The following is a 27,754-nucleotide window of genomic DNA, read 5'->3' as shown; positions in this document are numbered from 1 at the left end:
TGATTCAAACAGCAGAATTAAGATTTAAAGCAGGACTAGGATGCTTACCCTGATCTTTGTCAATTTTTTTCCACCTTTCACTTTAACAGACACACTAATTAGTTTGTATTTCTGCAAGTTAATAAATCTGTTTTTGATAACCTTAATCTGTCTTTAACATGCATTTATGACACTGTTTCTTTACATGTATTTTGTGCACTACATTATCACTGCAACATAGCATTGAAGTAACAGAAAGATGACATGAGATTCTGTTGTATAATATAATATTTGATGTTGCCAGTCTTCATTCATTCTTGATGAGTGGAACTCTGTTCCGATCCTCGGAACCGGGTTGGCCGTTATGCAGCTCGCGCCAGCCAAAAGAAACTCTTGAGCTAAGACTCTACCTACAGTGCCTCTCTCTTCATTAACTCAGATCTCGTTTGCCGCTCTGCTAGCAAGGCGCATCATCCAGTACTATCCAGATAAGTTCAGAATTTATTAATCTTCTTTAAAAAAAACTTTGTGTTCCTTTTAAACCCTTAGTTATTATTTTCCTCTTGTTCATATTTCTTGAGTGATTCTGCTTCTCTACCCTTATTACCTTCGCTGTATCCTCGTTACCATTGTTGGTAACTTTCCCCTCTCCCTCTTTACCTTTTTAGGTAACCTTTTTTATTACCATTGTTGGTATTCTTCTTCTTTCCTACCAATCCAGGTATTTCTCTCTGCCATCGTTGGTAGAATTTCCAGCTGTCTGTGTCTGTCAGCCTTTGGCAATTTTTCCTTACTTACAAAAAGACGGAAAAACAGAAGGGCATTTCAGGTTTCAAGCAGTGCCAAGGCTGTGGGAGAAAGATACCTAAATGATGCCTGTCTGGGTGCGTCCCAAGGCTTTCAGTACCGGAGCATTAGTAGAAAGACAAAGCAAATTGATTTTAAAAGGAATGTTAAAATCTTCTTTTGAAGAAGCTTTATCTAAGCCAGATCCTACTACTGAATTTGACCACAATAAAAAAAAGTTGTCATTTGGTGCCGAGCTCTCCTTCAGCACTGGAGACTAAGAAACACAAATCTTCAATTCCATCAGTCTCCTCGGAAATGAAAACTAAGGTTTCAAAATTGGCGGAACGAGAATCTTCGGCACTGGCAACTGCTCTTGTCACTTCACCAAGAGCTTCAGCGACCGTCGTTGGCACTGGCTTCTTCCCACTGAGTACTATCTCCACCATCTACACCATTGCAGACTCTGCCTACCCCTTTGGTGTCAAAATCTGAACCATTATATGTTACCAGGACAAGGTGTTCCCCTTCCATAGATCTCTTTGATGGTCAACTTCCCAGTCCTTTCTTGGAAAGGCCAGAATCTTCCTCGGGATGTCTGTCTGATCTTCCAGGATTCTTTCCGAGGTAGATGTGAGATTGGTCGATCAGCTTTTGGCGACCAAGGGTCTTCCTGTCATTTCTCAGACCTTTTTCTTCTCAGGAGTTGTTTTTTTTCCTCCTAGTACTCCTCCAGATTTTCCTCTCCTGACCTTCTCGAGAAGCTTAGAGTCCACCACTTTGATTTCCCCAGTTCCAGCTGTCCTAGTGTTGACAGGCACTCCTCCTTCGGCTCCAGGGACTGTTCTGACATCTTCGGTTCCCTCTGAACCAGTAGATTCTCAGGGCTGTAGCTCAGCTGTCTGTTTTGAGGGTTTCAGATTGGTTCCTATTTTTTATTCGTAGCCATCCTTGGCTTTTGGAGCCCTGACATTTGTGGGTTCTTCCCCAGCTCATGCTTCAGATAGCCATTCTTCATAGTGGGGTGTGTCCTCTGTTCCGAGTTTCTTTCTCAGTTCCAGGCTCCCATTCTTCTTTGAGGGGGCCTGCCTTCCAAGTCATGTTGAGGACGTTGTCCTCTGTGGCTTCTCAGAGTGATGGAAAGACCCTATCTGAAGTGGACATATGTTTTTCCACTCCCCAATGGTCCTACTCTAGGAATCAGAAGAACGCTAAGATGTGGTTCAGAAAATCCCAAGGGCCTTTTCAGGACACACATGGTGGAGGCTCCCCTCAGGGCAGAGAGAGGAGTTCTAATGGAAAACATTGACCCCAAGGCAGAGGTGGCGTGCAAAATCAGGTTTCCTGAGATTCTTTCTCAAGACAATCCTATCAACACAAGGGGGTCCAATTGCTTACCTCTGGAAGCCTTCAGGGTACTTGATCCCTGATAGATGCCAACCTGCATATCACTGTCCTGGAATTGAGGGCAGTGCTCTTAGCATTGCAAGCCTTTCAATCTGTACTCCCTCTAGGAATAATTGCAATCCAGTCAGACAACATGTCTGTTTTCTGGTGCATCAGCAAACAGGGTGAAACCAAATCTTATCCCCTGTGTTGAGTAAGCTCTCAGAGTGTGGCAATGGGCGATATCCTCCAACCGCTTTCTACTAGCAATGCACATTATGGGGAGTTTGAAAGTGATAGCAGACAAACTGAAAAGATGTATTCTCCTGCCTCGTGAGTGTTCTGTCAATCCCAGAGTGACGAAGGAGATTTTCTGTCACTGGGGCCAGCCTTGCTGCAACCTCTTTGCATCACCCCAAAACAAGTGCAGCAGCTCCCCGAGAGACGCAATCCTTCTTGATTGGCACTTGAGTCTACTCTGTGCCTTCCCTTTTCCCTCTGATTCCTCTCATCTTGAAAAAAGCCAGCAGGTTGCAAAGGAAAGTGATCTTCATTGCGCCGCTCTGGCCTCAGCAAGTCTGGTTCTCCTTTCTATGGCCTCATCTAATTCACCATCCATGGATTCTGGACCCAGTTCTGGATCTTTTGTCTCACCCGCAGCGATTGGTGCACCCCAACCTTTAGAACCTCAGACTTGGACCTTGGTTCTTCCAATTCCGTTAGTTGCCAGGCAGAAGAATTTGGCTTCCCCAGTTCAAAAAATTCTTCTGGCTTCCCATAGACCTTCCACTAGGAATCTCTGCCTAAACAAGTGGAAAAGGTTTTCTATTTGGGCATACAATAATGGTCATAACCACTTTTCTGCACCAGTTGAAAAAGTTTTGGAGTTTTTAGCTTTACTTTTTGATCAAGGAGCTTCTGCTTCCACAATTAACGTCCAGCTAGCTGCTGTTTCTAATTTTCACAATGGCTTTGAAGACCATTTGCTAATTTCCCATAGATTATGTAAAGTGTTCATGAAAGGGGCTTTGAGACTAAAGTCTCTGTTTAAAGACTCCCTAGTCCCTTGGGGTCTGACCATGGTTTTGCAGTCTTTGGTAGTTCCCCCCTTTGAACCAGCGGCAGCATGTCATTAAGGATGTCCTTCTATGCACATGTTACACTATTCTGTACTCTTGGGTTTCCTCCTTTTGCTACCCGAATGTCCGGCCAGTCTACAAAAGTTTGTAGTCACTGCTAGGTGCATGGGACGTCTGACATGGCTAGACTACCATGGGCCATGAAAGTGACGTCTGCATGCACCAGTATCCTGTTTTCTTACTCTGTTGCTTCCATATGGTTAAGGGTTACTCAGGACTGTTGGGTTTTTGTCCATCATCTGCCAGGGATATTTTGTGGTGTGGAAGTCCCTTCTTTTTCTGGGCATCCCTCTGCCTCTTCAGGAACAGATTCCTTTCTTTCCAGAACTGTTTAAGGGCCTTTTAGATCAGGACACAATTGAAGGTGTGCCTGCCCCCTGCCCAGGAAGAGAAAGTTTTTTTCCAAAATGTTTCTGGTTCCCAGGAAAGAAGGCAATTGGAAACCCATTCTGGACCTTTCTCAGCTCAACACCTTTCTAAAGGTCCCTTCCATTCAGATGTTCCTTTAAAACCTGTTCCCTTTTTTTCCCCTGTATCCCTGGCCATCAAGGATGCCTATCTTCACATCCCCATCCATCTCCTTTTCAGGAATTTTTTATATTTCTATGTTTGTTCCTTGCATTTTCAGTTCTCTGCTTTGCATTTTGGCCACTCTACTACCCCAAGTGTATTCACCAAATGCCTCACTCCTTTCATTGTCTCTTGCAGGATAAGAGAGGTTTAGATTTTTCCTTAAGACGACCTGCTCATTCAGGCTTTGTCTCCTGAGGTCTTGCTTCAGCACCTCCAGTTTACTGTGTCTCTGTTACATACCCTAGGGTTTACCATAAACTTTCAGAAGTCAGTCCTGGTTCGATGTTCATCGTGCATACAGCTGCAGTCATTACAGATGGGTTATCCTGCCATCAGGCGGGTCCTCGATCGGCCGAATTCCAAAGTCTAGGTCTGGCGTCGGTTGTCGTCGCTTCTTCCCTGACGTCAGTGCGGCAGGGGTATAAAAGAGGCAGCCGACGCCATTTTCTCCAGTCTTTCTTGCCGCGCGGTGCCCGAAGCAGAAGCAGTTCGCAAGTGCCGGTCGGCCAGCTCCTGAGATTTACGAAAGTATTTCAGCCGAAGTCTTCTTTAAAGCTAAGTACCCGTTAGAAACTTTTCTTGCCTCAGACCGATGTCAGACAAAGTTAATAATTGCATTTCTTGTGGGAAGCAAATACCGCATAAGGATTTCCACTCTTTCTGTATACTTTGCTTAGGCCCAGACCACGACGTCTCGGCCTGCCATTTTTGTGCTAGGTTCAACAAGCGCACTATTAAGCGCCAGGAGGAGTTCGGCCTTCATTATTTTGGCAAAAAATTTAATTATATCATGTAGTCGGATACACCGATACCAGTTTTGAGCAAAAGACGCAATGATAAGGACCGACATCCGAGGTCCGCACCAAGTACTGAGACCACACTTAGGCCGACTACCGGTTCTCCGGTTCTCAGCGAGGCACCTACGCAGCCCCTGAATACCGATGAAACTACATTACTGGTGACTTCAGTACCCGAGGTCGCAGGCTCCTTTGTCTCCATTCCTACTGCAGATACCGACGCCACTCTTGGGGAAACTCAAAATTTAGTCAGGCCTGCCATTTCTGAAGGCGTCGTCAGGCCTTCCACCTTCTCTATTAAATCCTTCACTAAATCTAAAGCAGCCATGAAAACTAAAAAACAGGGTCCTCAGACCTCCTCTCAAGGCCACATGCCTAAAAAGCAGATGCTTAAAATGGCTGAGGATTTGATTACTCTCATCAGGGGTTCTCAACCCCCCTCTGACAAAAGACCCAGATTGGAGGAAGACTACCCTTCCTCAGACCAGGCTTCTATTCCTCAGAACACTCTGAGGACCAGGATTATGCCTATTCCCCTTTCGAAGACTCTGATGCTGAGGAGTCTATGCCCTCGGTCTCCCCCCTTTGAGGACTACTCTTTTGGGGAAACCCCGCATACATTGAGGGAACACTTTCACTGGGAAGGCCAAGATTACTCAGATTCCAAGAAAAGGCTCAGGGATTTTCTACTGCTCCCCCAGCATAGGCCCCTGGCTATCCCTCCTGTTGTAGATATTTTGGATGATGTGTGCACAGAAGCCAGACTTAATCCAGATTCTTTACCTCCAGCCCCTGTTAAACCAGACCGGTATTACTGGGTTCCTGATTCTCACCAGTTCCTTTATAAAAGCCATACTGCTGACCCAGAAACTATTTCACAGGGTCCCAAGGGAATAAAGGCCTCTACTACTAAAAACCCTTTACCTTCAGAGAGAGATTCCAGAGCATTAGAAAGGTGGGGGAAAAAGGTGTATACATCTGCCACTTTAACCATGAGGGCATTAAACTGTCAATTCCATATGTTAAAGTACCAACAGTTTTTGTTATCTCAGTTGAAAAGCAAAATGACACAAATAGAACAACCAGATTTGAAAGAGTTGCAGGATTTGTTGCATGGTGCAGAGCAAGTGGGTAAGCATACCTTGCAGTGTGGTTTTGATGCTTTAGAGGCCTCATGTAGAGCTGCTGTCACGGGGTCTGTTATACGTAGACATGCTTGGCTCAAAGAGCAAACCTTACCAGATCATGTCAAAGCAAAGTTATTAGATGCACCACTTCAAAAAGATGTTTTGTTTGGTGTTAAAACTGAGGAGGTACTAAAGAAAATGGAGGAAAAAGTGAAATCAATGCAAACAGTGAAAGATTTCCTGCAGGTACAACCTCCACTCTTCAGCAGAAACTGGCCTTCAGAAAAATTGGTCCTTTCCAGCCACGGACAGACCTCAAAGGGGCAGATACAGATGCCCTAGGGGTAGAGGACAACCTCAAGGATCTTACAGAGCAAGACAGTGACAAGCACCAACCCCAAGAGGTGGAGAAGATAGATCACAGTCATTCAGAAAACAGACACAATGACTTCCCCCTTTACCTGCTAAGCAAAGCTTTAATGACAGCACCTTTGGGCGGAAAACTGGCATTATTTTCAAAAAATTGGCATATTGTTACAAAAGACAAATGGATTCTGGACATTATAGACAGAGGCTACAGGTTCCTCTTTCACACCCTTCCAAAAATGAGAGGCATGCCAAACCTGCCACAAAATCAAAGGGCAGAGGCACAAAGACAAATTTCTACTCTCATGGACATGAAAGCGATTCAAGAGGTACCTGCAAAAGAACAAGGTCAAGGTTTTTATTCCAGACTATTCCTGGTACCAAGGAAAGACAAAGATTGAGACCTATCTTAGACCTATCCATCCTAAACACATATCTACAGGTGCCAAAATTCAAGATGCTCACATTACAGCAGCTTCTTCCCATGCTGGGCAAGGAGTCTTGGCTGGTAACATTGGACCTCAAGGAGGCATACCTGCATGTCCCTATCAGACAAGATTGCAGAAGATACCTCAGATTTCTTGCAGGTTCAACCCATTACCAATTCTCTGCATTGCCCTTTGGCTTATATACTGCGCCCAGAGTGTTTACGAAATGCCTGGCATCAGTAATTGCCTTCTGCAGACTACAAGGAATACAAATCTACCCATATCTGGACGACTGCCTGATCCAAGCGGACAGCAAAGACATTCTATTGCAGCATGTGGCGTTTGTAATAAAACTGTTAAACTTCCTGGGATACACAGTGAACAAAAAGAAATCAAAACTAATACCTTCTCAACAGATAATTTTCCTGGGTGCCAGCTTAAATACAACCACCCAGATGGCCTACCTCACGCCAGACAAACAAGGGCAACTGTCTCAATACTTCAGAAAAATGGCAACTTTCACCAGACTAACTGCAAGGAAAGTCCTGCAGGCTCTGGGATTCATGGCATCTTGCATCCTACTAATACCATGTGCAAAGCTGCATATGAGGAAACTACAATGGTACCTAAAAAACGTATGGTCTCAACACAGCCACAGCTTGGAAACAATTATACCACTCATTCCATGCCTTCAAAAGGAATTTTTGTGGTGGGCTCAAGCATGCCAAAGAAACACAGGTCTCCCTTTCTGTGTACCTCAAGCAACTCAAATCATCACAATGGACGCCTCAGACTACGCCTGGGGAGCACACATGGCAGATCAGTGCATTCAGGGAAAATGGTCCCAAAAAGAGAAGTACCTACACATCAACCAAAAGGAGATGCTAGCCATGCACAATGCTCTTACGACCTTCAAAGACCTACTGCATCCAGGCCAGCCATTGATAAGGACAGACAACACCACAGTGATGTGGTACATAAACAAACAGGGGGGAACTCATTCATACCCCCTGTGCAGGCAAGCCATGACCCTATGGAACACAGCACTGGAATTAAAAATTCAACTATAGGCACAATTCCTGCCAGGGAAGGAAAACACACTGGCAGACAACCTAAGCAGAAATATGACAGATCCACGCGAATGGAAGTTGCATCCTCAAGTTTTCTCAAAGATAACTCGGGCATGGGGACAGCCAGACATAGATCTATTTGCTACCCACAGAAATTACCAGTTGAAAAAATTTTGTTCAAGGACCTATCATCCACAGGCCTGGAAAGTGGATGCACTCTTTCAATTGGACAACATTGACAGTCTATGCCTTCCCGCCTCTTCCTCTACTGACCAAAGTTCTATTAAAAGCCAGAGCAGAGAGGCCACAAATGATTCTCAATGCTCTAGACTGGCCAAGACAACACTGGTATCCGCTCCTAAAGAGCCTGACACACTCCCCACCATGGATCCTACCTCTAGTCCCTCTTCTGTTGTCCCAGCACAACTACAAAACCCTTCACAGCCAGCTCAAAACCCTAAATCTAGCTGCATGGAGAATACCTTAATTTCCCAACAGACTCTCCTCTCCAAGGAGGTGCAGGATGTCATCTTGGAGGCCAGAAGACCTTCTACTAGAAAAGCCTACTCTGCCAAATGGAAATGATTTTGTTCCTGGAATCAAGAAAAGGGCCAGAATCCTTGGGTAATAAATATACCTCAAATTTTACAGTACCTAGCTGAGATGTTAAACAGTGGCCTTTCCTTCTCCTCCATCAAGATCCACACTTCAGCCATTTCTGCACAATACAACACAGACCCTCATTTATTCTCACATCCTCTATTAAGGCAGTTCCTCAGAGGGGCAAAAAATATAAAACCCCCAAGGAAACCACCAGTTCCAGCTTGGGACTTCGACTTCGTATTGGAAAAGCTGACCCTGCCTCCCTTTGAGCCGGCTTCTTCAACAGAGTTACAATACTTGTCATGGAAAACAGCCTTCCTTCTGGCTATCACCTCAGCACGCAGGGTTTCGGAACTACAGGCCCTCATGGCTGTACAACCATTCATAATTTTCCATCAGGACAGAGTTTCCTTACGAACCAACCCTACCTTCATGCCAAAGGTAGTATCCAGTGTAGCTTTGAATCAGACTATCGACTTTCCACTTACCTACCTTTTATCTAAACCCACAGAACAAAGGGGAGAGACTACTACATTCCGTGGACATTCACAGACAACTTCGTTATTATTTGGACAGAACAAAGCCATTCAGGAAATCTGAGCAACTCTTTGTGTCCTATGCTACAGGTGCTCAAGGAAAGGCTATTTCCAAACAGACAATTTCAAAATGGATAGCCCACTGCATACGCTTTTGTTATTCATTTCATGGAAAATCTGTGCCTGCCTACATCAGATCCCACTCCACCAGGGCCACAGCTACCTATGCAGCTTTCCTCAGGGGGGTCCCTACCAAGGACATTTTGGAAGCAGCTACTTGGAGTTCAGTGCACACTTTCTCCAAGCACTACCACCTTCCACTATACTCAAAATCTAGAGCGGGCTTTGCCACAGCAGTTCTGCACGGCATCCTCGCTCCTCCTAGATGTTCATCGTGCATACAGCTGCAGTCATAACAGATGGGGTTCTCCTGCCATCAGGCGGGTCCTCGGTCGGCCGAATTCCAAAGTCTAGGTCCGGCGTTGGTTGTCGTCGCTTCTTCCCTGATGTCAGTGCGACAGGGGAATAAAAGAATCAGCCAACACCATTTTCTTCAGTCTTTCTTGCCGCGCGTTGCCCGAAGCAGAAGCAGTTCGCAAGTGCCGGTCGGCCAGCTCCTGAAATTACAAAAACTTTGCAACCGAAGTCTTCTTGAAAGCTAAGTACCCCGTTGGGGAAACTTTTCTTGCCTCAGACCGATGTCAGACAAAGTTAATAATTGTATTTCATGTGGGAAGCAAATACCGCATAAGGATTTTCATTCCCTCTGCATTCCTTGCTTAGGCCCAGACCACGACCTCTCGGCCTGTCGTTTTTGTGCTACATTCAACAGACGCACCATTAAGCATTGGGCGGAGTTCGCCCAACATTATTTTGGCAAAAAATTGAATTACATTATGTCGTTGGATACTCCGACTCCAGTTTTGAGTAAAAGACGCAAAGATAAGGACTGACATACGAGGTCCGTGGCTTCTACCGACACCACGCCAAAGCCAACTACAGGTGGTCCGGTTCTCAGTGAGGTGCCTACGCAGCCCCTGACTACCGACGACACTTCATTGGTGGTATCTACTGTACCCGAGGTCGCAGGCTCCTCGGCCCACACCCCGACTACCGATACCGAAGCCACTCTAGGCAGTGAAACTCAGAGTTTAGATAGGTCTACCACCTCTCAAGGTGTCTTCAGGCCTTCCTCTTTTTTTTCCATCAAGGCTTTTTCTAAGTCTAAAGCAGCCATGCATCCTAAGAGACGAGCTCCACAGGGCCCTTCTCCAGGCCCCATGCCTAAAAAGCAGATGCTCAAAATGGCTGAGGATTTGATTACTCTTATCAGGGGTTCTCAACCCCCCTCCTGGACAAAAGGCCCAGAGTGGAGGAAGAATCCCCCTCCTCGGACCAGGCCTCCATTATTTCAGAACACTCTGATGACCAGGAACATTCATACTCCCCTTTTGAAGATTCTGATGCAGAGGAGTCCATTCCCTCTGTCTCCCCCCCCCCTGAGGTTTACTCTTTTGGGGAAACCTTGCATACCTTGAGGGAGCACTTCCACTGGGAAGGCCAAGAGTACTCAGACTCCAAAAAAAGGCTTAGGGATTTTCTCTTACTCCCTCAGCACAGGCCTCTGGCTATAGCTCCTGTCTTAGACATTCTAGATGATGTGTACTCGGAGGCCTGCCTTAACCCAGACTCTTTACCTCCAGCCCCAGTCAAGCCTGACAGGCACTACCGGGTTCCTGACTCACACCAATTCTTATACAAAAGCCATGCGGCTGACCCAGAAACTATTTCACAGGGCCCCAACGGAATTAAGGCCTCCACTGCTAAAAATCCATTACCTTCAGAGCGAGATTCCAGAGCTTTAGAAAGGTGGGGAAAAAGGTATACACCTCGGCCACCATAACCATGAGGGCATTAAACTTGCCAGTTCCATATATTAAGGTACCAACAATTTCTGTTATCACAGTTGAGAAGCAAAATGTCACAACCTGAACAACCAGACTTGAAGGAGTTGCAGGATTTGATGCATAGTGCAGAGCAAGAGGGTAAACATACCTTGCAATGTGGTTTTGATGCTCTAGAGGCCTCATGTAGAGCTGCTGTTACAGGATCAGTCATACGTAGACATGCCTGGCTCAAGGAGCAAACCTTACCAGATCATGTCAAAGCTAAATTACTAGATGCCCCTCTACAAAAAGATGTATTATTTGGTGTTAAAGCTGAGGAGGTATTAAAGAAAATGGGGGAAAAGGCTAAATCAATGCAAACAGTGAAAGATTTCCTACAGGTACAACCTCCACGTTTCAGTAGAAATTGGCCTTCCAAAAATTGGTCCTTTCCAGCCATGGACAGAGCCCAAAGAGGTAGGTACAGGTGCCCGAGGGGCAGAGGGCAATCTCAAGGATCGTTTAGAGGCAGACAATGGCAAGCTCCTACAAAAAGAGGTGGTGAGGATAGTTCACAGCCATTCAGAAAGCAAGCCCAATGACTTTCCCCTTTGCATGCCAAGCAAGGCTCAAATGGCAGCACCTTTAGGCGGAAAACTGGCATTATTTTAAAAAAATTGGCATATTGTCACAAAAGACAAATGGATCCTGGACATTATAAACAGAGGCTACAGATTCCATTTTCACACCCTTCCAAAAATGAGAGGCATGCCAAACCTGCCACGCAATCAAATGGCAGAGGCACAAAGACAAATCTCAGATCTCATGGACATGAAAGCTATTCAAGAGGTACCTACACAAGAACAAGGTCAAGGTTTTTATTCCAGACTATTCCTGGTACCAAGGAAGGGAAAAGATTGGAGACCTATTTTGGACCTATCCATCCTAAACACATTTTTACTCGTGCCAAAATTCAAGATGCTCACATTACAGCAGCTTCTTCCCATGCTGGGCAAAGGAGTCTTGGCTGGTAACATTGGACCTCAAGGAGGCATACCTGCATGTCCCAGTCAGACAAGATTGCAGAAGATACCTCAGATTTCTTGCAGGTTCAACCCATTATCAATTTTCTGCATTGCCCTTTGGCTTATCTACTGCGCCCAGAGTATTCACGAAATGCCTGGCATAAGTAATTGCCTACTGCAGACTTCAAGGGATACAAATATACCCATATTTGGACGACTGCCTGATCCAAGTGGACAGCAAGTACATACTTCTGAAACATCTGGCTTTTGTAATAATGTTGTTGAATTCTCTGGGATACACAGTCAACAAAAAGAAATCAAGGCTAATACCCTCTCAAACAATAATCTTCCTGGGTACCAACTTGGACACAAACACCCAGATGGCCTACCTCACGCCAGAGAAACAGGGGCAACTAACTCAATACTTAAGAAAACTAGCAAATTTCACCAGGCTAACTGCAAGGAAAATCCTGCAGGCTCTGGGATTCATGGCATCTTGCATCCTACTAATCCCATGTGCAAAGCTGCATATGAGGAAACTTCAGTGGTACCTGAAAAACCTATGGTCTCAACACAGCCACAGTTTGGAAACAATAATACCACTGATTCCATGTCTTCAAAAGGAATTTTTGTGGTGGGCTCAAGCATGCCAAAGAAACACAGGTCTCCCATTCTGCAAGCCTCAAGCAAATCAAGTCATCACAACAGACGCCTCGGACTACTCCTGGGGGGCGCACATGACAGATCGGTGCATTCAGGGCAAATGGTCCCAAAAAGAAAAGCACCTATACATCAATCAAAAGGAAATGCTAGCAGTAATAAATGCTATTATAGCTTTCAAAGACCTTCTGCATCCAGGTCAACTATTGATAAGGACAGACAACACCACAGTAATGTGGTACATAAACAGGGAGGAACCCATTCATACCCCCTATGCAGGCTGGCCATGTCACTTTGGAACATGGCTCTGGAATTACAAATCGAACTTCAAGCACAGTACTTGCCAGGCAAGGAAAACACGCTGGCAGACAACCTAAGCAGAAATATGACAGATCCACACGAATGGAAGTTGCATCCTCAAGTTTTTACAGAGATAATTCAAGCATGGGGAAGGCCAGACATAGATCTCTTTGCCTCCCACAAAAATCACCAATTGACAAAATTCTGCTCAAGGACTTTTCATCCACAGGCCTGGAGAGTGGACGCTCTCTCTTTGTTGGACAACAATGACAGTTTATGCCTTTCTACCTCTTCCTCTGCTGCCCAAAGTTCTATTAAAGATCAGAGCAGACAGACCAAAGATGATTCTCATTGCTCCAGATTGGCCAAGACAGCACTGTACCCACTCCTGAGGAGCCTGACACATTCCCCACCATGGATCCTACCTCTGCCTCTTCTTCTGACTCAGCACAGCTTCAAAACTCTTCACAGTCAGCTGAAAACGCTCAGTCTGGCTGCATGGAAGATTCCTTAACTTCACAACAGACTCTACTCTCCAAGGAGGTGCAGGATGTCATTTTGGAGGCCAGAAGGCCTTCTACTAGAAAAGCTTAGTCCGCAAAATGGAAACGGTTTTGTGTCTGGAATGAGAAAAAGGGCCAGAATCCTGGAATACTGAATTTACCTCAAATATTACAGTATCTAGCTGAGCTGCTAAGCAGTGGACTTTCATTCTCCTCCATCAAAATCAATGCCTCAGCCATTTCTGCAGAGTACAACACTGATCCTCCTTTATTCTCTCACCCCCTCTTAAGACGGTTCCTCAGAGGGGCTAAGAATATAAAACCCCCAAGGAAACAACCAATACCTGCTTGGGACCTCAATTTCATTCTAGAAAAGCTGACCTTGCCTCCTTTTGAGCCAGCTGCCTCAACAGATTTGCAATGTTTGTCCTGGAAAACAGCCTTCCTTCTGGCTATCACCTCAGCTCACAGGGTATCGGAACTACAAGCCCTCATGGCTGTGCAGCCTTTCATCATTTTCCATCAGGACAGAGTTTCCTTATGAACCAATCCGTCCTTTATGCCAAAGGTGGTATCCAGGGTAGCTTTGAATCAGGCTATCCACTTACCTACCTTTTACCCTAATCCTCAAAACAAAGGTTAGAGACTACTACATTCCTTGGACATCCACAGACAGCTGCGTTATTATTTGGACAGAACAAAGCCTTTCAGAAAATCAGAACAACTCTTTGTGTCTTATGCTACAGGAGCTCAAGGGAAGCCAATTTCCAAACAGACAATCTCAAAATGGATAGCCCACTGCATACGCTTTTGTTACTCTTTTCATGGTAAAACTGTGCCTGCAGGCATCAGATCTCACTCCACAAGGGCCACAGCTACCTCTGCAGCTTTCCTCAGAGGAGTTCCTACCAAAGATATTTTGGAAGCAGCCACTTGGAGTTCTGTGCATACTTTCTCCAAGCACTACCACCTACCATTATACTCCAAAACTAGAGCAGGCTTTGCCACTGCAGTCTTGCAGGGCATCCTGGCTCCTCTTAGTTCCACCTAGTGCCTACCACTCCTTTTTTAGCTTTGGGATTCTACCCATCTGTTATGACTGCAGCTGTATGCACGATGAACATAGTACAGTTTTGTACCTACCATAAATGTAGATGTTCGAGTGCTAATACAGCCGCAGTCCAGGTTTCCCTCCCTCCTTCTCCTCTTGGGACAGGCCTATTGGCTGACACCTCCTCATACAACTTGATTGGGGTATTCATTTATGGTGTATTTGTTGTAACTACTGTTTTTTGATTATATTGCACTGCATTATTACATAAATTTATGTATTGCCTTCCTTCTGGGGGCACCTGACATCTGGGGCAAGAAAAACTGAAGAAAATGGCGTCGGCTGGTTCTTTTATACCCCTGTCGCACTGATGTCAGGGAAGAAGCGACGACAACCGACGCCGGACCTAGACTTTGGAATTCAGCCGACCGAGGACCCGCCTGACGGCAGGAGAACCCCATCTGTTATGACTGCAGCTGTATTAGCACTCGAACATCTACATTTATGGTAGGTACAAAACTGTACTTTCCACTTAGTGCCTACCATCCTTACTTAGCTTTGGGATTCTTCCCATCTGTAATGACTGCAGCTGTATGCACGATGAACATAGTACAGTTTTATACCTGCCATAAATGTAGATGTTCGAGTGCTCATACAGCTGCAGTCCAGGTTACCCCCCCCTCCGTCCCCTCTTAGGACAGGCCTTATGACAAACACCTCTATCATACAACCTATTTGGGGTATTCTTTTATGGTGTATTTGCTTGCAACTACTGTTTTTTGATTTATCTGTATTGCATGTTTGCATAACATTATGTTTTGCCTTACTTCTGGGGGCACCTGACATCTGGGGCAAGAAAAACTGAAGAAAATGGTGTCTGCTGCCTCTTTTATACCCCTGCCGCACTGACGTCAGGGAATAAGCGACGACAACCGACGCCGGACCTAGACTTTGGAATTCGGCCGACTGAGGACCCGCCTTACGGCAGGATAACCCATCTGTAATGACTGCAGCTGTATGAGCACTCAAACATTTACATTTATGGTAGGTACAAAACTGTACTTTCTTAGGATCATGTTTTTCTTGGTTGTAGGATCCAGACCATTTCCATGCTGGCATCCCTGCTTCTACCTAAGGCTCTCTCTCTGATTACCTTTTTTCACTCTTTTTCCTCTGGCTTCAGTCACAGCCAGGTACTTTCTCAGGGTTTTAGGATTCATGGCCTCCACCATTCCTGTGCTGCCTCTAGCCAGACTCCACACGAGAAAACTACAGTAGTACCTCACGTCAGTAAGGCTTCAGCACTGTCATCCACTGGATTTCCTTGTTCCTTTCCTCCCATGCCTCAAACTCGAGCTTCAGTGGTGGATTCATCAGCTTTCTCTCAACTCAAGGCTTCCTTTTCAACCTCCAGTCTTATCTCAGGAACTTTTTATGAATGCCTCGGACAAGGAGTGAGGAGCCTCCTTCAGTTCCCTCAAGGTCCAGGGTCTCTGGCTTGCCCCATCAGAGGTTAGGTCTAATCAACATAAAGGAGATGAGAGCTCTCCTTTTAGCTCTTAAGGCCTTTCATTCCCTATTTCTTCCAGGGCCTCTCAGTGTCTTTACGGACAATACCACATTGATCTGGTATATCAACAAGCAAAGGGGGAACACTGTCCTACCTTCTTTGTAGATTTGCTCTTCAGGTCTGGGATCTAGTTGTCCAGTATCAAGTGACTCTTAAGTGGTTTATATTCCCTTAGAGCACAATCTTGTGGCAGACTCTCTGAGCAGGTCCAGTGCACAGGCTCACGAATGGATGTTTCATAGAGATGTGTTTTTGGGCATTTTCCATCAGTGGGGTACTCCACAGGTAGATATTTTTGCCTCCTGTCTGAACAGACAACTTCATCTTTTCTGTGCCTTAGTCCAGAGTCCTCTGGCTTGGAAGGTGGACATATACTATCCTTTCCTTGGAAGTGGATGTTTCCCTACACCTTCCCTCCCCTTCCTCTGATTCTGTTCAGCATCCTGCTCAAGATCAAACAAGACTCCCCCAAAATCTTGTTGGTGACTCCCTTTTGGCCTGGACACCATTGGTTTCCCCTTCTTCACTTAACCAGGGGCAATCATCACAAGTTACCTGAGAGGGTGGACCTTCTCACACAAGATAAGTGGTCTGTGATCCATCCTCACTTGTCCACTCTTCAGCAGGTGCTGTGGGTGATAGCGCTTTGATCCCTTTTAGGCACCTCTTTTCTGAGGACGTGCTTGGGGTTCTACAGGAGGCTAGGAAATTATATTTGTCGTAGTGGAAGAGAGAGATTTTTGTCTGGTGCCTTTCTCATAACCAGGATCCCCTTTCATTGGCAATCCCTCTGGTTCTCTCATTTGTGTGAATTGCTCCATGCTGAGTTAACATGTTCTTCAGTTAAAGCTCACCATTCAGCTATTTCTGCTTGTCTGCCCATGACTCCTGCTTTTGCCTCCAGGTTTGATGTTAATTTCTGAAGAGCATCCTTCATATCAGGCCTCCCAGGAAGCTTATTCCACCTTCCTGGGATCTCAGTTTTGTGCTTGAAAAATTTAATCCGGCTCCCCTTGAGCCTGCAGCTTCAGCCTCTGTGCAACATTGTACTTAGAAGACTGTTCTTCTTTTGGTCCTTACTTTAGCTAAAAGAGTCTGTGAACTCCAGGCTCTTATAGCTGTTCCTCCTGTCTTAGTTTTTCATAATGGTAGGGTGTGTCTGCACTAATTCTCCTTTTATGCCCGAGGTGGTCAATGAGTTGTCTCTTAATCAGTCTATTAATTTACCCTCCTTTTTTTCTTTCTCCTTAGTGTGCTAATGAGATGGTCCTTCACAGCTTGGATTTGCATAGGCAGCTCAAGATATTATTTGGGTAAGACTAAGGCCATTTGCAAATCTGAACAACTTTTGTTTCCTTTCATCCCATGTCTTTGGGTTTGACAGTTTCTAAATAAACCATTTTTTTGTGGATTTCTAAGGCCATTTCATTTTGTTACTATTTTCATGGTAAATTTTTTTCTGCCTTTGTAAAGGCTCATTCTACTAGAGCTGTTGCTTCCTCTGGTGCTTTTTTCAAAGGACTGGACACCAATTCCATCCTTGAGGCTGTTAGTTGGACTTCTCTCCATACCTTCACCAAATGTTACAAGTTGGATGTTGTTTCCAGAGAAAGAGGTGGCTTTGCCAGAGCTATCCTATATGGGTTTCTAGAGGGCTGTTCTGTGCCTTCCTACTCTCAAGTTTCAATTTGAGCTTTTAATACTATTTATTATGTAAAGAATACTGCAACACTGATATGGAAGGACAATAGTACAGCTGTGTAAAAACTTACCATAACAGTAGATGTCATTCTGTTTACTGTTGCAGTATTCGCTTCCTCCCCCTTCTACTCTGCCCTATTCTTCTTGCCTTCTTTGTCTGCGATTCTTTCCTTTTTCTCCTTTTGGGTGCAAATGTTCTTCCTCCCTGGGGATATTCTGTTTCTCTTGGGTTTTTTTAGTTCTGAGGTATGTATGTTCATACATCACTTTTATGCCCTGTGCCTTGTGCAGGGAGCATGAACGTGATGTACTATGTCTATAAATTCCAAAGGCTTTGGTATACCGGCTAGACGTTGGGTTATCATTGGCAGGAGATCCCTTATGTAAAGAATACTGCAGCAGTGAAGAGGAGGACATCAATAGTTGTAATAAGATTTTACACAACTGTACTTTTTATTACTTGTATTTACTCGCAGGTCATAACTGAAAAGGGACAGTAGACCAGCTCACCTACCTGATTAACAAAAGCAAAATAAAATGCATGTGCAAACTGTTTTATTGAAAAATTGTTAAAAAATCTCACATGAACTTTAAGAGGAAGACTTAGATTAATTTAGCAAAATGGGATCAAGTGTGTCAGATCCGGTGTTAAAATTGTATGTGTGTATATTGTATCATTCTGTGTACAAGAACAGAATTTGTGATCCAGTATTGCATTTACTAATATATTTATAGGTTTGAATGTCAAGCTTGAATGCACTCATGTCTGTGTATACGTACATGTGTATATTTGTATGTATGTGTGTATCTATACAAGTCTATACGTATATGTGTGCTTGTGTATGTATATATCTGTTTGTGTGTGTGTGTGTATATATATATATATATATGTATATATATAGGCGCACACACACATATATATATATATATATATATATATATATATATGTGTGTGTAATTGTAAGCAAATGTCAAACATCTGAATATCTAAAAATAACTATTGCCCACACAAAACTGTCAGTCTACATATTGCCAAGCCAATAAATGCCCTAGTTGCTGGTTTTTGAAGAGAGTTATGTCTTCCCTGCACCCTCCATGTCGGGTGCAAGCCCCCCTTCTCCCTGCAAAGGGGAATCACTACCAGCACTCATTAACAGTGCTGGAACAGGCTTCCATCACTACAGCCAGTGCCCCATAGCAAAAACACCCCCCAAAAAACTTTGCTGGTTTAACTCAGTATATCCCAATATTATGAAAGCACAACTGTTTGGCTTTAATAGTCAAAAAAGTGTGCATTTCAAATACTATGTATTCCATATTAAACTTAAAAATTTTGATAATGTGCATGTTTGACATAAAGCACTGTAAACATATGTATGCACACACGGGCACTCACTCACATATATATTGAGTATAACAGCAAAAACTTAGTGTAAAGAAAGCTGGTGAAGCACATAGTACTTAAAATGTTTACATGTGCAAACTAGATGTATTGCCGCAGTGGTATGGCGGTAGCATTGTTACCTCACAGCAAGAGGTTTTCCCGTTCGATTCTCGGCTTGGCTTGGTCGTGCCTTCTGTGTGGAGTCTGCATGTCCTCCCCGCGGTTGGGTACCGTTCGAAAGACATGTGTGCATAAATGGACGTGCCTTCGTTGAAGGTTAGTCATCGAGCTGGCACCTCGGCGTTTCATAAAAAATTTACTGCCAGTCATTAACGGACCAGAGTTCCGCTGTGGTGAACCTTTACCGGGGAAAAAGCCGAAAGACAAACAACAACATGTGCAAACTAGATTTGCAGTAAAATGCTTCCTCGGGCAAAGTTAGAACTCAGTAGAATTCTACTTGTTTAAATAACACATCACTTAAATAGTCAATGTGTTAACAAAGATTAGTTGCTAAGCACTTGACATATGTGGCAGGAACTGATGTTTTTTAAGGTAAGCGGTGTTTAAAAAGTGGATAGACCTGCTTTGCTTGGATGGTTGGGTGAAGTTTTTGCTGATCCTCTTTCATCCAGCCTTCTGCTTTTTCAGAAAAATTTCCTGCGATTACCCTGTGCTCTGCCTAGCCTCAGAACTGATTTGCCACCATTAATAGTTAAATGGATCATTGCACTTGCAGCTAAGTGCTAATTTGTTATTATTCCCTGCACTTTTGCAGCTGTTTTCTCTCAGAATCTTCTTTCTATTTAGTTGTTCAGTTAAAAATAATATGCATTTTTATGTAATTGGTATATATAGCTCCTCTTCTCCACTCCTTTCTGGCATTTAGGCAGGAGGCCTAGTATCTCTTCCTTGTCTATGCTGTAGAGCTTCAGTTCATAAAAAATGAAAAAAATATAATAATAAAAGTCATTGTTAAATCTTATTTCTTCACTGACCTTTGGCTAGCTTTTCCCCTTTTGTACTGGTTAATTAATGCATGGAATCTTTTTGATATTCGTTATATTGTTGATGTTGACATGTTATAGGTAATATGGCTTCTGGTTGTTGCAACTGCTGTACTTTTATCATTGTACAAAGAGCTTCAAGAGATGCAGCCAAGTGTGGTCGCAAGATCATACCTCAGGATTCCAGCAATCCTTGTGTGGTGTGCCTAAGGCCGGATCACCTTACTGCAGATTGTGCCATCTACAAAGTCTTTGGACCTTGATCATTAGTGGCAAGGAGGAATAAACTTATTCTGATAGGGCTTCTTCCTCAGACGTAGCTAACAAAAGGAAAAATAAAGACAAGGAAAGCAAAAAGGAGAAAAAGACAGAGAACCTAGGAAAAGAAAAACAGTAAAAGCTACAAGTCAGAAGCTAGCGTAACCTGCTATGGCATCAGTCTCGATGTGTGAGACTTTCTCTTGTGGCTTCTTGCTGCCCCTCTGAGAACGGATACAGAGACTCCACTGATATCAGCTCCAGCCCCAATCATCCACCACTTGGCCTTTCTGCCTGTATGTCAATCTTGGCCTTTGGGAATTTGGACCCCTACACAGATATTTCAGAAAAGGGATGTGCAAGAGAAGGCACATAAACTCCTAATTTCTGACACCAAATTGGATAATTGTGAGGGCTCTGCCCAGTCCCCCCAGAAGATGCCACCTGTAGCACAATATTTGGATTAATGTCCCAGAGGGTATCTTGGCTCACTTCCTCCCCCAACCCAAGCCACCCCCCCCCCTTCAGAGTGAGGAGGTGCTATTTGAGGCTTATCATTATGCTCACTGTACATCCTAGGTAGTCCCTGTTGCCACCTGACTCGAGTTGGCCACCAGGAAGGCATGGCAAGAACTAGAATTCACTCAGGCTATTCCCTTGGATACCCGGCACAATTGTTTGTCCTTCTAAAGGATAGGCAACAGTGGTCCAGGAAGCTTCTGTTGGACTCCTTGATTGTAGCAGCAACCAACAAAAGAGATAGTCTAGTAATGCATCTGCTGTCTATCTACCTAAGAAATCTAAAGCATTCGACTTAGTGGAAAAGCTTGCATATGACATGGTAGCTTTGCCCTGGAGGCACTGAACTATGCAACACACACAAACTGCTTCGAAAAAGATTTAGTGAAACAGACTTTATACACTTTGCAAAACCCACCCATAGCTGAATCACGAAAACAGATTAGGACAAGTGCAAGTACAGTGTTGAACATTACAAGTCTTTTCATTGGCTGTTACATAATGCAGCTGATGGAGCAGCTAGGGCAGCAGGGATAGGTATTATCTTGAGATGTCATGGCTGTCTTCCTCTTTGTAACTTTGCAGACAGTTTCAAGGCGTCCTTTACCATTGTCTTCTACAGTTGTTCTGCCGTCTTTTGGACCTTTGGTGAAAAATAGATCATTGAAGTGTGAGTAAGAAGTTAAGATATTGTCTGCAGTGGATGTCAGATTTGTGATCCCTCAAAGATCCTGTAACATGAATCAGAAGACTGTGTCTCTGTGGTTTCAGAAACCCCAGCATCAGCCTTTTGGCACCTCCCCAGTTGAAGTGACCCACTTCAAGCGGACACATACCAAGAGGTAGAAGTCCACAAATGTAAGAATTTTGGGATCCCTTTTCAGGCAAGCAGTCACAACATCCTTTGAAGGCTTACCCAGCTGCACACCTCTGGAGAGAGTCAGGGGCAGCTTCTCTTTCTACTCATATGCATGGAGAGTCATCACACTGGACAGCTAGCTGAGTGGTGTAGTATTCAGGGGTCATATGATACAATTTTCCTACACACCTCCCCACTGATCTTAGCCCCTCCAAGTCATCCCACCCCAATGGAAAGAGAGGGAGTCCCTCTTTGAAAAAAGAGCCATGCAAGAGTTCCCACCAGACCAAAGCCATTCCTGGATTTCAGCAACCTCTCTGTCATGAAGCCTTTCAGAATGGTCATGATGCAGGCGATTTTGCCATTCCTGAAGGCAAAGATTGGATGTGCTCAAAGGTTTGACAGTGGGTGAATGTTTTGTATAATTTTCTCATCAGACTGCACATTCCAGAGAAAGTCTGCTACCTAGCAGATTGGCTTAACAAGTTCATCCTTTTGCCTGATGAGTGGTCTCTCAATCCCCACAGTAGCACTTCAACCTTTCGGTCACTGGGGCCAGTTTTGCTTCAACGTTTATGCTTACTACTCCAACACCAAGTGCAGCAGCCACTTCACCCTAATCCCTCCCAAGCTTCTCTACATCTTTCCCTCAGTTCCACTGGTCACCAGACTTTTATATAAAACAATGGCATGCAAAGCCACAGTGATCCTCGTTGCCCCATTCTTGCCCAGCTTGATCTGGTTACCCTTGCTCAGGCCTCACTTAGTGAAACACTTATGGCTTCTAGAGCCCCACTTGTATCGGCCTTAACTGGATCTGCAGAAGCTCAAGTTGACAGCATTATTTTTCCAGATTTTCATCATGTTGGTCAGTGCTGCAGTAGCCTTAGCTATGTGGGTTATATCCTGCCAAAGATATAACAGCCTGCCAACTTCCAAAGCTTCAGGGCACGTTCCACACACACCAACCATTGGGCAGCTCAGGCTGATCTGCGTAAAACCACAGTTTGGAATGACAAGACCTTCAGAGATTTCCTGCCATTGCAAAGCTCTGTTTTGTGGATTTTCAGTGATAGACTATCTGCTTGTGCCATTCCTTTGCTGGGCAAATAAGTTTCTTCTTAGGAAAGTTATTTTTAATCTAGGAGTTTGTGTTTTAATGGACTGTTATGAGATTTAACTGTACTTCTAAAATGATAGTGCACTTTTTTCCTGTCAGTTTAAAAGTTGTTTAAAGTAGTTGAAAAACATTTTTTCTCTGGCTAAATTTTTACTTTTTAAGACTGGAAAGTGTATTAAAGTGCTTTTTATTGTGTTTTTGTGAGCAAAAAGTGACTTTTAAAGACTAAATGTTACCATCCTATGCTGCTTGTTTTCCCTGGGAAAGAGGCACCATCTTCAACTTGACCATAGAGCAAACTATCTGTCCCAAGGCTGGGCCTTCCAGCCACAAAAGAAAAAATTTAAGCAAACAAACTATACCACCACAGCAGGCTAGTAGTTTGCCTCGGCCACAAGTGGGTGTCTGTGCTGCGGCCATTTGTTGTATTTTATACCACTGTTCTTTTACCTTGGGGATCCCTCTGGTGTATTACCTACAGCCCCTATGGACCAGGGGGTAGCCACATCTTCTGCAGCTGTTGGGGTCCTCTTGTCCATCCTGGGGGAGAGGGTCAAGGGAAGACTTCCCTTTTCAGTCAGAATGTTGTTTACATCCCTGGCGAAGCTACTCCTGAAGAAGTTCAGAGAGTTTTTACTTCCACAGGAAAAAATAGATCTGGATCTATTTCTAGGGTTTTCCTCTCCGACCTTGGTTACTGCGAGGGAATACGTCATGATTTTGGGTCTCATGGCATCTGTGGGTCTCATAATGCCCCTGGCAAGAGACTACATGAAAAAGATACAGTGGTACCTTGAAGTCTATTTGGTCCCAGCACCCATTATCTTTTCAAATTCCAGTTCTGGGGTTTGTCAAAGAAGAAATGATTCAGTGGAGGCAGCAATTTTCCCTAAATCCAGGTTTCCCCTTCTCCCTCTTTGCTCAGAGGGAGGCCGTCACCACAGACACCTTTGCTTGGGAACAGTTTCAGGAAATATAAAAATGTAGGGAGTCTGGGACACAAAGGACAGATGCAAGCACATAAATATAAAAAGATTCTTGCCCAGCTCAAAGCACTCAACTCTCTGAACCATCTTTGATCCCCTGGACCTCTACAAGTTGTTACAGACAGTATCACAGTCGTGGTATGTTAACAAACAAGGGGGAACCTGGTCCTTACCCCTTTGCAAACTAGGCATGTTAACTTGGAATATAACTTCACAGTACAGTCTCACTCTACAGGTATCCTGTATCCCATTATGAAAAAATTGTGTAGCAGACAAGCTGTGGGGGACAAAGGCAGACCCTTAACTGGAAATTAAATCAGGGGGTCTTTCAAGATTTGATCCAGCTCTGGGGAGTTCAAGTAGACCTCTTTGCCCCCTCTCTGAACACTTAGCTGGCAAAGTTCTGCTCCAGGACTCCATGTAAGAATCTCTGAAAGACAGATGCCTTTTCCTTTCCATGGACAGGATAGAATGTTACTATATGCTTTTCCACCCATATCCAGGGTACTTCTGAAGATTCAGAAAGAATACTTCAAGGTCATTGTGATGACTTCCTTCTGACCCAGCCCAGGCAAAAGTTGTTCTCCCTTTTTTTTTTTTTTTTTTAAATAGCCAGGAGCAATTACCATAAGCTTCCTCACAGAACTGATGTACTCGCACAAGAACAGATGTGTTTGATGCACCCCGACCCCAGTCAACTTCAGTTGAATACCTGGATGCTAGAGTCTTTATTCCCTGTAGACACCTGTTTACTGATGACATGCATTAGGTGTTAATGGAGACAAGAAAGCCTGATATTGGAAAATCATATATTAGCAACTGGGAATGTTTTATAAGCTAGTGCCAGAACATAACCATCACCCATTAAGAGCTAGCGTTTCTCTGGTTTTACAATATTTGCGTGAGTTATTGTCCTATGGCTTTCTTACTTCTCCGTAAAGGTTAATTTATTGGCATTTCTGTGTATAAATCCTCCTATATCAATGCATTCTCTGCCAAAATGTTTTTGAAAGGGTTTTGCATAAGAGACCTCCAAGAAAACTAGTGCTCCTATTTGGTATCTTTTTTGTGCATTAGAGAAGCAAACACTTACTCCATTTGAACCAGCTCATCTAGCTGACTTGAAGTTCTTAACATGGAAACCCGTTTTACTGATTGCTTCCATCTCTGCAAAGAAGAGTATTGGAGTTTTATATTCTTATTGTGAGTCAACCCAATCTCATTTTTCATAGAGACAGGGTTTCTTTGAGAGTTAATCCTTTTTTATGCCTAAAGTGATGTCTGAGTTTACGCCAGCTGTCTATCTCCCCATTTTCTTTCTTGAACTTAAAAGGGAGGGAGATAGGATTCTCCATCCCTTGGATGTCCACAGACCATTCTAGTACCATCTGTGGATAAGTTGTTAATTTCTTGTAAGAAGAAAAATGGGGAACCTGTGACAAAACGGACCGTTTCCAAAAGGTTGTCTCAGGCTATTACCTTTTGATGTCCTTCTATTCAGTGTTGCAGTATTCTTTACATGGGGGGGGGGGGGGGGGGAGGGATCCTCTGCCCATGTGATCAGACATCCGGCCAGCATACAAAGGTTCTTAGTTACTTGCAGGTACATGGGATGTCGCACATATGAGCGGGCAACTTCAGCTAAAAAAGGATGTCTGCAAGTACAGTCCTCAGAACTTTTCTGCTGCCATTCTGAACGCTTGACTCGTACGTCGGTGTGTTGCCTGATTCCTTTGGTTGCTGCCAACTTTCAGACAAGTGCCCTGTTGGGGATTTTTTTCTTTGCTACTGCCTTTTAGTTCAGGTCATCCAGGAAGGGCAAGTGTATGTGTGAAAGGCAAATTCCACATAAAGATAGCCACGATCTTTGTCTTTTCTGTCTAGACCTCAGTCACGACCATAGTTATCTTTTCATTTGCCAGGCCTTTGTCCCAAAAACATTGCAAAACCGACTTTCGGCTTTGAATCTTTACTTAGAGAATAAACGATTAAAAAGATTAGCTAAAGACATTATGGAGAGTTCTGTGGGTCCTTTGACCAAGCAGATGTTGAAGAGGAAAGTCAGTAAACCTAGCCCTGAGTCCTCTTTGGCTGCACCCCTATCCACCGATGTAGCCCTTGTGGTTATTGAAGACCCGGAGTTATGTTCAGAGGTTGGGTCCAGTTCATCAGCAGGTACTTCCTCAGAAGCTGTTAAAGAATCCAACCTTGGCACATCCTGAGAGGCAGTCCTGGTGTTCACTTTAGATGGACAAGGGGAACCACAGCTTATTGTGATTGAAGGGTCCGTGGATGTACCTCTTACTGCAACTAGGGAACAGTTTCCGGAGTCTGACTCAGAAGTCAGGCCTACATTAGGTTCTTACTTAGCTCGTCATGCAGAAAACCAAACATTCCCAGGCCCCTTCCTCTCCACAGTCTGACTGGGATACATTTTCTCAGGGGTTGATCAAGGCTTTAATGGCTCTTCAGCCTTCCACTGTTGTTTCTGTTTCTTCTTTCACATCCTCTCTGTTAAAAGGGTTAGGGAACAAGAATTATCTGATGATGATGATTCTTCGTCTGATGTGGATTCCTTGGCATACTCTACACAAATTACTTCCCCTTTAGAATATGCTTCTCCAGAGGAGGAATCCAATGGGGCAGATTCCCTGGTAGAAGAGATTTCTTTTGAGGAGACTGTTAACAGAATGAGAGAATTTTTTTAAATGGGACTGTTCATAGATCTCAGAAGAGCAAAAAAGTTATGACCTTTTACAAGTGGAATCTCCTTCACCTTTTGCTGTGCCCACCTGTTCTGCCAGCATTTTTGGATGCTTTTTCCTCTGCTTCTAACCACCTGTTCTACCAGCATTTTTGGATGCTTTTTCCTCTGCTTGTAAGACTGCTGATTCACAGGCTACTGCTCCTAAAAGCCCAAGGTGCCCGTTGACTGCAAATTCCTGTATAAGTTTCCTTCAGCTTGTAGTTTCCATTGCTCCAGACAGGTCCTGTAGGTTGTCACCTTCTTCAAAGCTACTTCCTTCAGATAAGGAGAATAAGATTATGGAAAGACTAGGTAAGAAAGTATATAAACTATCAAACACATATCTAGATATTCATTGGCCTTACTTTCACAGGCCTTTCAAGCTCTTTCACAACTTCCAGACTCGGACCTAAAAATCAGGTTATGTCTCTATTAGCAGCAGCTTCTCATGTGGCTAGACATTCAGTTAAATGCAGTTATGATGCAGTTGAAGCATCCTCTCTAGAGCAGCTGCTTCCGGCTCTGTCCTTAGAAGGCACCCTTGGTTGAGGCTTCAATCTTTGCCAGATGACATCAGAGCAAAATTGATGGATGCACCTCTAGATAACTGCTCTTTTTGGTTCTACAACTGTAGATTTATTTAAGTCCTTATAAGAAATGGGAAAGGAAGTTCAAGATGTGAAGCATCTTTTTGTGTCTTATGATGTCCTCCTATTCCCATGTTGATGTATTCATGACATGAGGGATTCCCTGCCTAGGCAACCTGAACGTCCGGCCAGTATTCTGCTAAGTACGTGCGAGGTTATACAGGGTCTGTATTACATCGTTGAACTTCTAAAAGTTCAAACGCTGTAATATCGAACCCAAATGTCCAAAACATGTAAATAGCGAACACATACAACAGCGATTCCCCCAGGGGAAAAAATCGCTGTTTGCTAAAAAAAAAAAAAAAAAAAACCTGCAACCTTAAACTAAAGTGGGGGGGCTTCATCCCCCTACTTAAATATACCAACTCCGAAATCGCACCACAGTGAAGGAAATAGCAAAGCCTCGAAAACAGCCCACCAATTTTTTTCCTTGGGGAAAAAAATCGGTGTGCTGTGGCTTCACTATTTTCAGTTTTCGGACTTTTGGGTTCGATATTACATCGTTTGAACTTTTAGCAGTTCGACAATGTAATATAGACCCTGTTGTACATAAGATGCATCCGATGAAGTGAAGTCTGCACATACCATCGGCAGAACTTCTCTGCTGCCAGTCCAAACGCCATCTTCTGCCATTCAAATGATTGCTAAGCTTTTTCTTCATTCAGGCAAGTGCCCAGTTGGGGAAAATGTATTTGTGCTTTTGCTACTGCACGTTTGCTTGAGGTTAATGTCATCCAAGAAG

The 27,754-nt window shown here is 44.0% G+C and overlaps 1 protein-coding gene across 1 annotated transcript in view; it reads left to right on the top strand.

Moving 5' to 3' along the window:
- Positions 1 to 27,754, top strand: part of ADCY9 (adenylate cyclase 9) — a gene marked incomplete in the record, with an annotated part of 859,264 nt that overhangs the window by 50,327 nt on the left and 781,183 nt on the right.

The sequence above is a fragment of the Protopterus annectens genome, chromosome 12.part0, assembly GCF_019279795.1.
Source record: "Protopterus annectens isolate FY-2018-M chromosome 12.part0, PAN1.0, whole genome shotgun sequence".
Taxonomy (NCBI): Eukaryota; Metazoa; Chordata; order Ceratodontiformes; family Protopteridae; genus Protopterus; species Protopterus annectens.
The sequence above is the reverse complement of the archived record's forward strand: the minus strand, read 5'-3'. Positions and strand labels throughout refer to the sequence as shown.